The sequence below is a fragment of the Ranitomeya variabilis genome, chromosome 6, assembly GCF_051348905.1.
Source record: "Ranitomeya variabilis isolate aRanVar5 chromosome 6, aRanVar5.hap1, whole genome shotgun sequence".
Taxonomy (NCBI): Eukaryota; Metazoa; Chordata; class Amphibia; order Anura; family Dendrobatidae; genus Ranitomeya; species Ranitomeya variabilis.
Window position 1 is genome coordinate 137,034,079 of NC_135237.1, and position 13,808 is coordinate 137,047,886.

Consider the following 13,808-nt stretch of genomic DNA (forward strand, 5'->3'; position numbering starts at 1 on the left):
TGGGGTCTAAGGGGTATTGTTTCTCCTTATGGAGAGTGACATACCATCTCTGGCTTGTCAAGGTAAGGAGGCTTATTTGCCGTACAATGCTCCTCTAGGAATTTAAATATGCAAATTGCCTCTTCTGAGAAAAAGAGGACTTAAACTCTACAGCGCCACCTATTGGAAGTAGCGATCCTACAAGTCACAATCAACCCTTTAACGAGTCGTGCAATATGACTTAGGATAAATTCTTCGTGGCATAGATTCAACAAGGTGCTGGAAGCATTCCTCAGAGATTTTGGTCCATATTGACATGATGGCATCACACAGTTGCCGCAGATTTGTCGGCTGCACATCCCAAAGATGCTCCATACAAGGCAGGATGGATCCATGCTTTCATGTTGTTTACGCCAAATTCTGACCCTACCATCCGAATGTCGCAGCAGAAATCGAGACTCATCAGACCAAGCAACGTTTTTCCAATCTTCTACTGTCCAATTTCGATGAGCTTGTACAAATTGTAGCCTCAGTTTCCTGTTCTTAGCGGAAAGGAGTGGTACCCGGTGTGGTCTTCTGCTGCTGTAGCCCATCTGCCTCAAAGTTTGACGCACTGTGCGTTCAGAGATGCTCTTAGGCCTACCTTGGTTGTAACGGGTGGCGATTTGAGTCACTGTTGCCTTTCTATCAGCTCGAACCAGTCTGCCCATTCTCCTCTGACCTCTGGCATCAACAAGGCATTTCTGCCCACAGAACTGCCGCTCACTGGATTTTTTTTCTTTTTCGGACCATTCTCTGTAAACCCTAGAGATGGTTGTGCGTGAAAATCCCAGTAGATCAGCAGTTTCTGAAATACTCAGACCAGCCCTTCTGGCACCAACAACCATGCCACGTTCAAAGGCACTCAAATCACCTTTCTTCCCCATACTGATGCTCGGTTTGAACTGCAGGAGATTGTCTTGACCATGTCTACATGCCTAAATGCACTGAGTTGCCGCCATGTGATTGGCTGATTAGAAATTAAGTGTTAACAAGAAGTTGGACAGGTGTACCTAATAAAGTGGCCGGTGAGTGTATATATATGTCATTGAGACACATATATATATATTCTGTATTTATATTTCATTCAGCGCGATATCTGTGAAAAGCCGGTAATTCAATTGCCGGCTTTGCATTTCTCCTTCACAAACCCGACATGATATGAGACATGGTTTACATACAGTAAACCATCTCATATCCCCTTTTTTTTTTGCATATTCCGCACTACTAATGTTAGTAGTGTGTATGTGCAAAATTTGGCCGCTGTAGCTGCTAAAATAAAGGGTTAAATGGCGGAAAAAATTGGCGTGGGCTCCCGCGCAATTTTCTCCGCCAGAATGGTAAAGCCAGTGACTGAGGGCAGATATTAATAGCCAGGAGAGGGTCCATGGTTATTGGTCCCCCCGTGGCTAAAAACATCTGCCCCAGCCACCCCAGAAAAGGCACATCTGGAAGATGCGCCTATTCTGGCACTTGGCCACTCTCTTCCCACTCCCTGTAGCGGTGGGCTATGGGGTAATGAAGGGTTAATGCCACCTTGCTATTGGAAGGTGACATTAAGCCAGATTAATAATGGAGAGACGTCAATTATGTCACCTATCCATTATTAATCCAATTGTTTGAAAGGGTTAACCTACATTTCCTTCAGTCGCGGTGATGCGCCCCCTGGTGGATGTCCTCATATGACCTGGAGCGTGGGAAAAAGTTCCCAGGCTGCAGTTCATGAGAACATCCAGCAGGGGCGCATCACCGCGACTGAATGTAAGTATAGATCACTGCTTTCCTTTCAGCACCCGGGGATTACAGGTACGAGCGAGTGGTTTATCGCAGCTCCTGCCTGTAATATTAGTTAACCCCTCCAGATGGATTACCTCGTGGGACGTGATCTGACATCAGAAGGTATGTATATTGTGTGTTTATTGTTTTGCCAAGCGAGGGTCTGAAAATGGATTGAGAGAGCAATAAATTATTAAAACAACCGCTGTGTTTATTTCATTAAAATACTTTTAAATCATGTGTGTGTGTGTTTTTTAACCCTTTCAAACAATTGGATTAATAATGGATAGGTGACATAATTGACACCTCTCCATTATTAATCTGGCTTAATGTCACCTTCCAATAGCAAGGTGGCATTAACCCTTCATTACCCCATAGCCCACCGCTACAGGGAGTGGGAAGAGAGTGGCCAAGTGCCAGAATAGGCGCATCTTCCAGATGTGCCTTTTCTGGGGTGGCTGGGGGCAGATGTTTTTAGCCACGGGGGGGCCAATAACCATGGACCCTCTCCTGGCTATTAATATCTGCCCTCAGTCACTGGCTTTACCATTCTGGCGGAGAAAATTGCGCGGGAGCCCACGCCAATTTTTTCCGCCATTTAACCCTTTATTTTAGCAGCTACAGCGGCCAAATTTTGCACATACACACTACTAACATTAGTAGTGTGGAATATGCAAAAAAAAGGGGGATATGAGATGGTTTACTGTATGTAAACCATGTCTCATATCCTGTCGGGTTTGTGAAGGAGAAATGCAAAGCCGGCAATTGAATTACCGGCTTTTCTATAGAACACCGCTGCGTATTTCTCGCAATGCACACGCATGGTCCGTGTGTAATCCGATTTTTTCTCGCACCCATAGACTTGCATTGACGAGTCTCGGCCGAGATACGCTGACAATCGCAGCCTGCTGCGAGTTCCCTCGGATCCGAAATACGGTGGAGAAAATATCGGATGATGGGAGCTGAACCATAGATTAACATTGGGCCGAGTGCTATGCGATTTTTTATCGGATAGCACTCGTCCGTATTACGGTCTAGTGTGACCCCGGCCTAAGTTGGAGGATATGGTCATACGAGTAACTAGTTGGGCACAACAATATGTCCTTACTAACAAACATAAATACCAAAAGTAATAAATTGATTTGCTTTCAGTTTGCAACCTAGCCCTGAGGATTATTTATGTATAAAAAAAAACATTTGTTAAAATGTAGAAGAAATCAAAACTTCAAAAACATCTTGGTAAAGAATAGATTGCATAATTCCTTGAACATGTGGCTTGAAAAAATAATTCCAAAAGGAATTTATAGATGTGGACAGTGTTTGTTTCATAACTTCCACTTGTGAAAGAGACTAATTCAGATGGGTGGATTCATACACAGGCTTACTGATTTCTTGTCTGGCAAATCGCATTTTGTCGTATATGTAAAAATTTTTACCCAAGCAATTTTTTTTATATAGACAAATACATTAGACGAATGTATGAGAGAACATTCACAAGGACATCAAGATTACATACACATATACGAGAAATCCAACAACGTGACCCCACGGTCATGAGGTTTGCTGGATAAGGCTGGAGTCACACTAGACGAGTGTAATGAAAGTGTTACGCCTTTTTCATGTACAATCCGTCATATCAGCTCACAACTGTATACTTAACCTTTACTGGCTATTAAAATGGGGGACATCCCCAAAAAATGATGTAGGGTCCCTCTATATTTAATAACCAGCAAAGGCTATGCAGACAGTGTGGGCTGAAATTAATAGCCTAGGAAGGGGCCATGCATACTGGCCCTCCCAGGCTAAAAACATCAGCTCTCAGCCATCCCAGAAAAGGTGCATCTCTAAGATATGCCAATTCTGGCATTTAGCATCGCTCTTCCACTTGCAGTGTAGCGGTGGCAAGTGGGGTGATAGTTGGGGTGGGAGGTTGATATCACTTTTGTATTGTCAGGTGACATCAAGGCCCGATGTTAGTAATGGAGAGGCGTCAGTAAGACGCCCCCATTACTAACCCCATATTCATATTGTATAAAAACACAGACACCCAAAATAAGAGTAAAAAAACCCACTACAATATTCCTCACCTTTCCGCAGAGAAGATGATAATCCATTTGTCCGACGAAGGGTCTAGCTTTGCTACATCTAGATGGCAGGTTGCATGATGCAGTTTTACACTTAGATGCATCTTATCTATCCAGTGTTGTGCTAACAACAACAAGGGTGCACGATATTTTCTGGTCCAAGGGCCACATTGCTATACAGAACCAAACTGAATGACGACAAAAAAAAAGTATTCGCCCCACACAACTCCACTCTGTAATCCCCCCCCCCACACAGCTCCTCTTTATAATATTCCCCCACACACAGGTCCTCTCCATATTACCCCACACACACCCTGCTCCTCAGAAAACTGTGCCTCCTTTCCAATCCTCTCCCCTTTTGCCCCATAATGTGGACTCATAGTAACAGATACCCCCCCTCCCCTTCATACAATAGGATGTTTAACCCCTTAACGACCGCCGATACGCCTTTTAACGGCGGCCGCTAAGGGTACTTAAACCACAGCGTCGTTAATTAACGGCGCTGTGGAAAAAGTAAATAGCGCCCCCCAGAGTCCGATTTTCTCTGGGGTCTCGGCTGCCGGGGGTAGCCGAGACCCGAGAGAACATGATTCGGGTTTTTTTTTACCGACCCCGCTTTTGCGATCGCCGGTAATTAACTGTTTACCGGCGATCGCCAAAAAAACCAAAACGCGATTTCCCTTTTAATTTCTCTGTCCTCCGATGTGATCGCACATCAGAGGACAGAGAAAAGGGGTCCCCGATAGCCCCCCGATACTCACCTGTCTCCCCCGGTGCTCCTCGTGGCTCCCGATGGGCGCCGCCATCTTTTTCCGGCAAAAAAATGGTGGGCGCATGCGCAGTGCGCCCGCCGGCCGGCACCGGGAGGATCTTTGGGGTCTCGGCTGCCGGGGGTAGCCGAGACCCCAAAGAACATGATCGGGGTCGGTTATACCGACCCCTGTTTTGCGATCGCCGGTAATTAACTGTTTACCGGCGGTCGCAAAAAAAAAAAAAAAAGCGATCGGTAATTCTCTGTCCTCTGATGTGATCGCACATCAGAGGACAGAGAAATAGGGGGATTCGGGGACCCTATTATACTCACCGATGTCCCTGGGTCCTCCTGCTTCTTCTCCTAGCCGCTGGCGACTTCTTTGGGAAACAAAATGGCGGGCGCATGCGCAGTGCGCCCGCCATCTGTCGCCATCTGCCGGCCGGCAGGAGAAAGCAGTTGGGGCTAAAATTAGGGTTAGGGTTAGGGTTGGGGCTAAATTTAGGGTTAGGGTTGGGGCTAAATTTAGGGTTAGGGTTGGGGCTAAATTTAGGGTTAGGGGTAGGGTTGAGGCTAAATATAGGGTTAGGGTTGGGGCTAAATTTAGGGTTAGGGGTAGGGTTGGGGCTAAATATAGGGTTAGGGTTGGGGCTAAATTTAGGGTTAGGCTTCTTTCACACTTGCGTCGGTACGGGGCCGTCGCAATGTGTCGGCCCGACATACCGACGCATGTTGTGAAAATTGTGCACAACGTGGGCAGCGGATGCAGTTTTTCAATGCATCCGCTGCCCAATCTATGTCCTGGGGAGGAGGGGGCGGAGTTACGGCCACGCATGCACGGTCGGAAATGGCAGACGCAACGTACAAAAAGTTACATTGAACGTTTTTTGTGCCGACGGTCCGCCAAAACACAACTGATCCAGTGAACGTCGCGATCCGTCGGCAATACAAGTCTATGGGCAAAAAACGCGTCCTGCGGGCACATTTGCAGGATCCGTTTTTTGTCCAAAACGACGGATTGCGACAGATGCCAAACGACGCAAGTGTGAAAGTAGCCTTAGGGCTAGGATTAGGGTTGGGGCTAAAGTTAGGGCTAGGGTTAGGGTTGGGGCTAAAGTTAGGGCTAGGGTTAGGGTTGGGGCTAAATTTAGGGTTAGGGTTAGGGCTAGGGTTGGGGATAAAGTTAGGGCTAGGGTTGCAGCTAAAGTTAGGGCTAGGGTTGTGGCTAAAGTTAGGGTTAGAGTTGGGATTAGGATTAGGGTTTGGATTAGGGTTAGTATTAGGGTTAGGGTTGGCATTAGGGTTACGCTTGGGATTAGGGATAGGTTTGGGATTAGGGTTAAGGTTAGGATTGGGATTAGGGGTGTATTGGGATTTGGGTTAGGTTTGAGGTTAGGGTTGAGATTAGGATTAGGGGTGTGTTGGATTTAGGGTTTTGATTAGGGTTATGGTTAGGGTTGACATTAGTGTTGTTTTGGGGTAAGGGTTGTGATTATCGTTAGGGTTGTGATTAGGATTATGGATCGGGTTAGGGTTAGGGGTGTTTTGGGGTTAGGGTTGGAGTTAGAATTGGGGGGTTTCCACTGTTTAGGTACATCAGGGGGTCTCCAAACACGACAGCCAATTTTGCGCTCAAAAAGTCAAATGGTGCTCCCTCCCTTCTGAGCTCTGCCGTGCATCTAAACAGTGGTTTACCCCCACATATGGGGCATCAGCGTACTCGGGATAAATTGGACAACAACTTTAGTGGTCCAATTTTTCCTGTTACCCTTGTGAAAATAAAAACTTGGGGGCTACAAAATCTTTTTTGTGGAAAAAAAAAATATTTTTTATTTTCACGACTCTGCATTCTAAACTTCTGTGAAGCACTTGGGCATTCAAAGTTCTCACCACACATCTAGATAAGTTCCATGGGGGGTCTAGTTTCCAAAATGGGGTCACTTGTGGAGGGTTTCTACTGTTTACGCACATCAGGGGCTCTCCAAACGTGACATGGCGTCCGATCTCAATTCCAGCCAATTCTACATTGAAAAAGTAAAACGGCACTCCTTCTCTTCCAAGCTCTGCGGTGCGCCCAAACAGTGGTTTACCCCCACATATGGGGTATCGACGTACTCAGGAGAAATTGCACAACAACTTTTGTAGTTTAATTTATCCTGTTACCCTTGTGAAAATAAGAATTTGTGGGTGAAAAGATCATTTTTGTGTAAACAAATGCGATTTTTTTATTTTCACGGCTATACGTTATAAACTTCTGTGAAAAGAAAAAAAACACAAGGCGCCCCCAATGTGTCACACTGTATATAAATAAATACAGACTTTGTAGGGAATGTGCTCACTAGTGTTGAGCATTCCGATACCGCAAGTATCGGGTATCGGCCGATACTTGCGGTATCGGAATTCCGATACCGGGATTCCGATACTTGCCGCGTATCGGATACCGGAATCGGAAGTTCCAAGATTCAAAATGCAGAAATTCAGCCAATGAGAATGATTCCAAGTGTGGGCACATCCTGTTTAGCATGGAGGGCATGAAACTACTGGCAAGGCTGTGATTGGCTGCTGAAATGATGTCATGATGCAGTTTAAAAGTCGCTGGCGCCATTTTGCGATCACTCTGCTGTGAATTCAGTTAGTGACAGGACGCTGTTTGCTGACTGAGGGACAGTTTAGAGATAGCGATTTGCTTCTTTGTGCTTTCCAAAGGCTAATTTAGCAACCGCTGTGTTCACCTACTATTCACCTTGCTTTTGCCTTGTAGCGCTGTTTTCACAGCGATCTGCAAGGTCTGTGTGTGTGTGTGTGTGTGTGTGTGTGAGTGCAGCCCACTCTCTAGTCTGAGTGCAGCCACATAGGCCATCCATAGCTGGTTGTATTCAGTTCAGGGAGGGTGGTTCATTGCCTCATACTGTTCTTTTTTTTTTTTTTTTTTCAAGTAGTGTAGTCTGCTGCTAATTTATTCAAAAAAATCCTATTAGTGTCTTTCCACCCGTCTCCAGCTAATTTGTGGAAAAACACTACATAGGATAACGTAGAGGAGGGTTTTTGGGCCTTGCAGCGCCGTTTACGGCTGTCTGCACGGTCTCCGTGTGACTGCAGCTCGCCCTGTAGTCTGTGAGCAGCCGTAGCCTGGTTGTCTCCAGCTCAGGGTTGTTCACTGCGTCATACCGCCAAATCAATTTTCATTTTGTTTTAAGTAGTGCAGGCTGCTGCACATTTTTTCAAAAAATTCCTATTAGTGTCTTTCCACCCGTCTCCAGCTAATTTGTGGAAAAACACTACATAGGATAACGTAGAGGAGGGTTTTTGGGCCTTGCAGCGCCGTTTACGGCTGTCTGCACGGTCTCCGTGTGACTGCAGCTCGCCCTGTAGTCTGTGAGCAGCCATAGCCTGGTTGTCTCCAGCTCAGGGTTCTTCACTGCGTCATACCGCCAAATCAATTTTCATTTTGTTTTAAGTAGTGCAGGCTGCTGCACATTTTTTAAAAAAATTCCTATTAGTGTCTTTCCACCCGTCTCCAGCTAATTTGTGGAAAAACACTACATAGGATAACGTAGAGGAGGGTTTTTGGGCCTTGCAGCGCCGTTTACGGCTGTCTGCACGGTCTCCGTGTGACTGCAGCTCGCCCTGTAGTCTGTGAGCAGCCATAGCCTGGTTGTCTCCAGCTCAGGGTTCTTCACTGCATCATACCGCCAAATCAATTTTCATTTTGTTTTAAGTAGTGCAGGCTGCTGCACATTTTTTCAAAAAATTCCTATTAGTGTCTTTCCACCCGTCTCCAGCTAATTTGTGGAAAAACACTACATAGGATAACGTAGAGGAGGGTTTTGGGGCCTTGTAGCGCCGTTTACGTCTGTCTGCACGGTCTCCGTGTGACTGCAGCTCTATCTGTTGTCAGTTCAGCCCCCCAAAAATAAATAAATAATAAAGTTCACCAAACACACCAGTGACACCACTTTACATTTGTGTAGGCCACATTAGCTCATATTAAAGTCTAGTCCACACTTTAGAAAATTAGTGTTTCTTATACCTGTTAGGAGGAGTTGTTCAGGAATAAGCACACAAAGCCGTTAGTACTTTTCTGCTTATCTTTATCAGTCAACCAAGATGAAGAAGGCAGTGAGTAAGGCACGTGGGCGTGGGCGTGGGCGCGGAGCAGGGAGGGGACGTGGGGATTCTGTGCCTGCTGCGGGCACCGGTGACTCATCAGCACCCACTTTCACCAGGCAACAGTCGTTCATGCGCAGCTTTGTGTCAGAGCGCCGTACACCGCTGCTGCGTGAAGAACAAATCGAAGCCGTTGTTGGATGGATGGCAGCTAATGCATCAACTTCAATTAGTGCCACATCCTCTCAGACACAGAGCACTGGAGAGCAGCCATCTGTCTCTTCACCACCTGCCAAATTGCCCAGGCAGACAGAGAGCCCAGGACAGGAGCCGTCTCTACTTCTGTTCTCTGAATCTCTTGGCTTGGAAACAGGGGGCCAGCCAAGCAGCATTGGAGAAATGGAAGAAGAGGCAGGGTGCAGTGATGCCCAACAGCTTTTTCTCTCTTCCTCTGAAGAGGCGGGTGGGCCAGTGGCTCCGGTCACCACATCGCAGGCCGCATCAGCTGATGATGACACTCAGGTGCCACTTACCGGTGCGTGCTCTGCTGCTGAGACTACCCAGGAGGAGCAGTTGGGGGCAGAGGGTAGTGTAGATGATGAGGTCCTTGACCCATCTTGGTGTGAGGGACAGGAAGGTGGTGGGAGTGGAGCGCCCCCACACCGCCGCAGGGCCGAGGGGTACCCGGAGCCGGGCCTCTAGGTCTCAGTCCTGGGGTTGTCACGGTGGCTAGACCCGGTCCGTGGCCCTGTCCGTCAGTGGGGGACGTCCGGTGCAATAAGTGATGTTGTAATGGTAGCGATGTAGCGGTGCAGTTGTGGGGTGCAGGTCGCGGTAAATAACGAGGACACCAGGTTGCAGTCTCTTTACCTCTTTACTGAAGCTCTCTGGGTCCTCAGTCCGGAATACGGCTCACCAGGCTGCGCAAGTCCGGCCGGTCCAATGGCACTTCCAGAGCTCTCCTTGCAGGTGGAAATCGGTGCCTTCCTTCTAGCGCTATGTGTTGCAGTCCTTCCCTGCTGTGCTTACGGAAAGTACCCCACAACTGTTGTGTCTGTTTCTCGTGTTCCCTCACAACAACTTAATTCGCAATGATCTTCCTCGTCCCTCCAGATACTATGGTAGGAACGCACCCGTATGACGGGGAGGCTCGGAGATCTTCCGGGACTCTATCTGCGCCCCTCTCCTGTTGGTACCCCCCTTTGCCTTCCTGGGTGATGCGTGAGACAGTCCGCCTCAAGCTAACTGCCCTGCCGTAGGTCTGAGGTATGGCTTGAAACTCTTTACCTCCTCGGCGTTCCGGCCACCGGTAGTGCGCCTCAGTAAGGTGCTGCCTCTTTCAGCACAACCCTCACTGGTATCTCCTTTCGCTTGATTTCGTTTCTCACTCAGCACAATCTATCTCGCTTCTTAGTCCTTCCTTGGGCACCGCCGCTATGCTGAGCAGGCACGGTCCCTTTACGTTCTTTCCATGCCAAGCCTCTGCCAGGATCCCACCCCTGGCAGAGACCCTACAGTCTCTCCCTTCACAACACCCTCTGCCACCAGGTGTTGCTCCGTTCAATCCCGTCAGCGTTCTCTCTAACTTCCTGCCTGACCCCCAGTTTACCCACTATGGTGGGGAGTGGCCTAATGAATAGCACCCTTAGCTCCCCCCGGAGGCCCAGCTGTGAAATGTATTGGTGACTGTGATACCTGCTCAGAGAACTCCTTCCGTGCCATCGAACGCAGCATGGCCCCCCTTAGTGGCTGAACCATGCTACTGCAACGACCAGGACTCTGGGGCGCTGCACTCCCCCCTGGTTAAACACAGTACTCCGGGACTGGGAAGAAAAACAACAATACAGGTTAGCAAAAAGACATACAATTTTGTTGAGTGCAAATAACAATAAGTATACTTAAGTAGGCTTCCCTTTATGGGAGGTGAGGACACTTGTAACGTTACAAACATAATTAACCTTATAATTTACAGAGTATAAATAACTTCTGTTACCCAACCGGGTATTCTATTTAGTGCAATTTTTGAAATAATAACTTAACATTGCCTTTAAGAAACTCACACTCTTAGTCTATCAAAGGCCTTCCTATAATCACATTATAAGGCATTTCAACTTTACATTCTCCTTCTTGTGAACCTGCAGGACCGCCTGTCCCTACGGCACCAGGCCTACTGCCTCTCCTTTCTTCTACAGGACCGCCCTGTTCAGCCAGGGCCTACTGCCTTTCGCTACTATACACAGTATAGACATAACATTCCTTTCGGTTGAAGAACTCTGAGCCAGCTCTACTCGGCCCCTTTAAGGACTCACTCTCTAACCCCTACGGGTTCACTCTCTGTCCTTAGTAACAAAGTAACTTTTCAATGGGGACGCAGGGTTTACCTTCTATCCTCACCCTCATTATTACTTCTCTTACTTTCAACTGTGCAGACCTCTACTTCTACCCCTACGGGCTCTCTGCATCTTTCCTGTCTTCAAAACATTATTCAAATTTCACATTTTAACAAATTCAACACATATAACTTAGCATGTAAAACAGTTACATTTCTTTTCAAGGCATCATTATGGCATTACTGTTCTGCAACAGTATCTCTCTCAAGTTCAGTTTCTCACATCCCCTTTAAGAGGAGACCAAGTCTTTCTAAGGTAGCTCGTCTCCTCAGCCTACCGGCCCATGCAAAGGTTCCGGCATGGTATCTTCGCAAAGTGTCCTTGGCTCAAACAAATAGGGCAAATATCTTCGCAAAGTGTCTTTGGCTAAAACCAGTAGGGAGCACCTTTAAGAAGGTGCAAACTATTTACAAGGGAAGTTCGAATCATGCACAGTCCATGATTTCTGCAGTTCTTTAAACTTGTGCAAAAATTTTAGGAAAGGAAAACAAACAAAGAGGATCCCGGGTGAACAGAGGGATCCATTAACCCTGGGCGGGTTTAGCAGCAACTTAAAGGAATAAAAGACAAACAGTAACTATTTACATTTTCAGGTTTCCGAGGTTTATTCTTCTTCTGGTGGCTTGGGCTCCTGCCCCCCAGCCACCGTGGTGCCAGCGTCCGCGGTTCGAACGTGAAGATGAACTCGACTGGCCAACTCGGTGGCCGCAACCAGGCGCACCGTTGCGATGGTGACAAGATCGGGTGCTCCTGGGACCAGGTCCGAGGCGGTAAGGGTCGCGGCTCCAGACATACACCGCCGAACATTCCGTGCATACCACCCGAGCGGGTTCTGGTGGCGGCTGTAGGTCACCGAATCCCCCTTTTGCAATGGTTCTCCACTTCGGCCACAGCAGGGAGCCCTCACGTTACAATGCGCAACAAAAACGTCAGTATCCAATCCTGGCTCGTGTATGAGGCCCCACCCTCTTCTTGCATGGTAGGCCAACACAGTGCCCCGCCTTGTCACATCTCTGTCATCCCATGCCGGAGGGGGTTGTTGTACTTTCGATGGGCCCATCGACTCGGCCTCTTTCCGGCCTTTCCACTGTAGAATCAAGCACTGTCTATATTGTTCCCATGTAAGCACCGCAAGAGTGGACCCGTTCTCCCGGGATCCATCTGCTCTAAACCAGGGGGTGTCCCACCGAAGAACTACTCCATCTAAGCTCACATCCACAGGCTCCCCCACTCCAGTCGACAGCGGTGGCACCATCCTTCCCAGGTCATCGGGGGATAGCACCATTAGCCCTGCCGAGATAAGTCGCTCCCTACTGCGATAGAGGTGGATCATGGAAGCGGGCTCGCGGAGGGAAGCAGGGACGCCGGCCATACCTGCGCCCAATATGGTTCCATCGGTGTCGCTCCGGTCCGTTAACGAGGACGCTAGAGTCTGCTGCAGCCCGGACCGGGGCTCCTCCAATGGGATGCTCGGATTCGGCTCCGCTGGCTGTGGTTCCTCCTCCTCTAACTCCGAGGTCGGGATTGGTGGACATAACTCCGCTGTCGGATCCGCATGCTTCCGGTCCATCTCCGGTGAAGAAAGGCAGGCCTGAACTGCTTCTTCCTCGCTCAGGCACTCGCCGTTCATCATCGCTGCCTGATAGTCGGTGGCAGTGCATGCACCTAGCTCCGCCATTTCTCTGAGGTCGGGCTTCTCCATCACCCGCTTCCCGCCGTTGCATCTCAGGGGGTTGTCTTCTGTTTTGGGGCAGGTCATCTCTTTGCAGCCAGAAGTGCAGGGGGCGGTAGCCATTTCTCGCGCCACACTGAGAGTCTCCGCCCATAACACACCCTCCTTCTCCTGGGGTGTAGCAATGGCGGCGCCTTTTGGCGGGAACTTCTGGCGGCCAATGGCGCAGCACAATCTTGCAATAAAGTACAGTAAATCACAGTCTCTAGGCACACATGACCTGATTCTTCAGGCTTAAGTAGATCCTGTTCGTGACGCCAAGTTGGAGCGCCCCCACACCGCCGCAGGGCCGAGGGGTACCCGGAGCCGGGCCTCTAGGTCTCAGTCCTGGGGTTGTCACAGTGGCTAGACCCGGTCCGTGGCCCTGTCCGTCAGTGGGGGACGTCCGGTGCAATAAGTGATGTTGTAATGGTAGCGATGTAGCGGTGCAGTTGTGGGGTGCAGGTCGCGGTAAATAACGAGGACACCAGGTTGCAGTCTCTTTACCTCTTTACTGAAGCTCTCTGGGTCCTCAGTCCGGAATACGGCTCACCAGGCTGCGCAAGTCCGGCCGGTCCAATGGCACTTCCAGAGCTCTCCTTGCAGGTGGAAATCGGTGCCTTCCTTCTAGCGCTATGTGTTGCAGTCCTTCCCTGCTGTGCTTACGGAAAGTACCCCACAACTGTTGTGTCTGTTTCTCGTGTTCCCTCACAACAACTTAATTCGCAATGATCTTCCTCGTCCCTCCAGATACTATGGTAGGAACGCACCCGTATGACGGGGAGGCTCGGAGATCTTCCGGGACTCTATCTGCGCCCCTCTCCTGTTGGTACCCCCCTTTGCCTTCCTGGGTGATGCGTGAGACAGTCCGCCTCAAGCTAACTGCCCTGCCGTAGGTCTGAGGTATGGCTTGAAACTCTTTACCTCCTCGGCGTTCCGGCCACCGGTAGTGCGCCTCAGTAAGGTGCTGC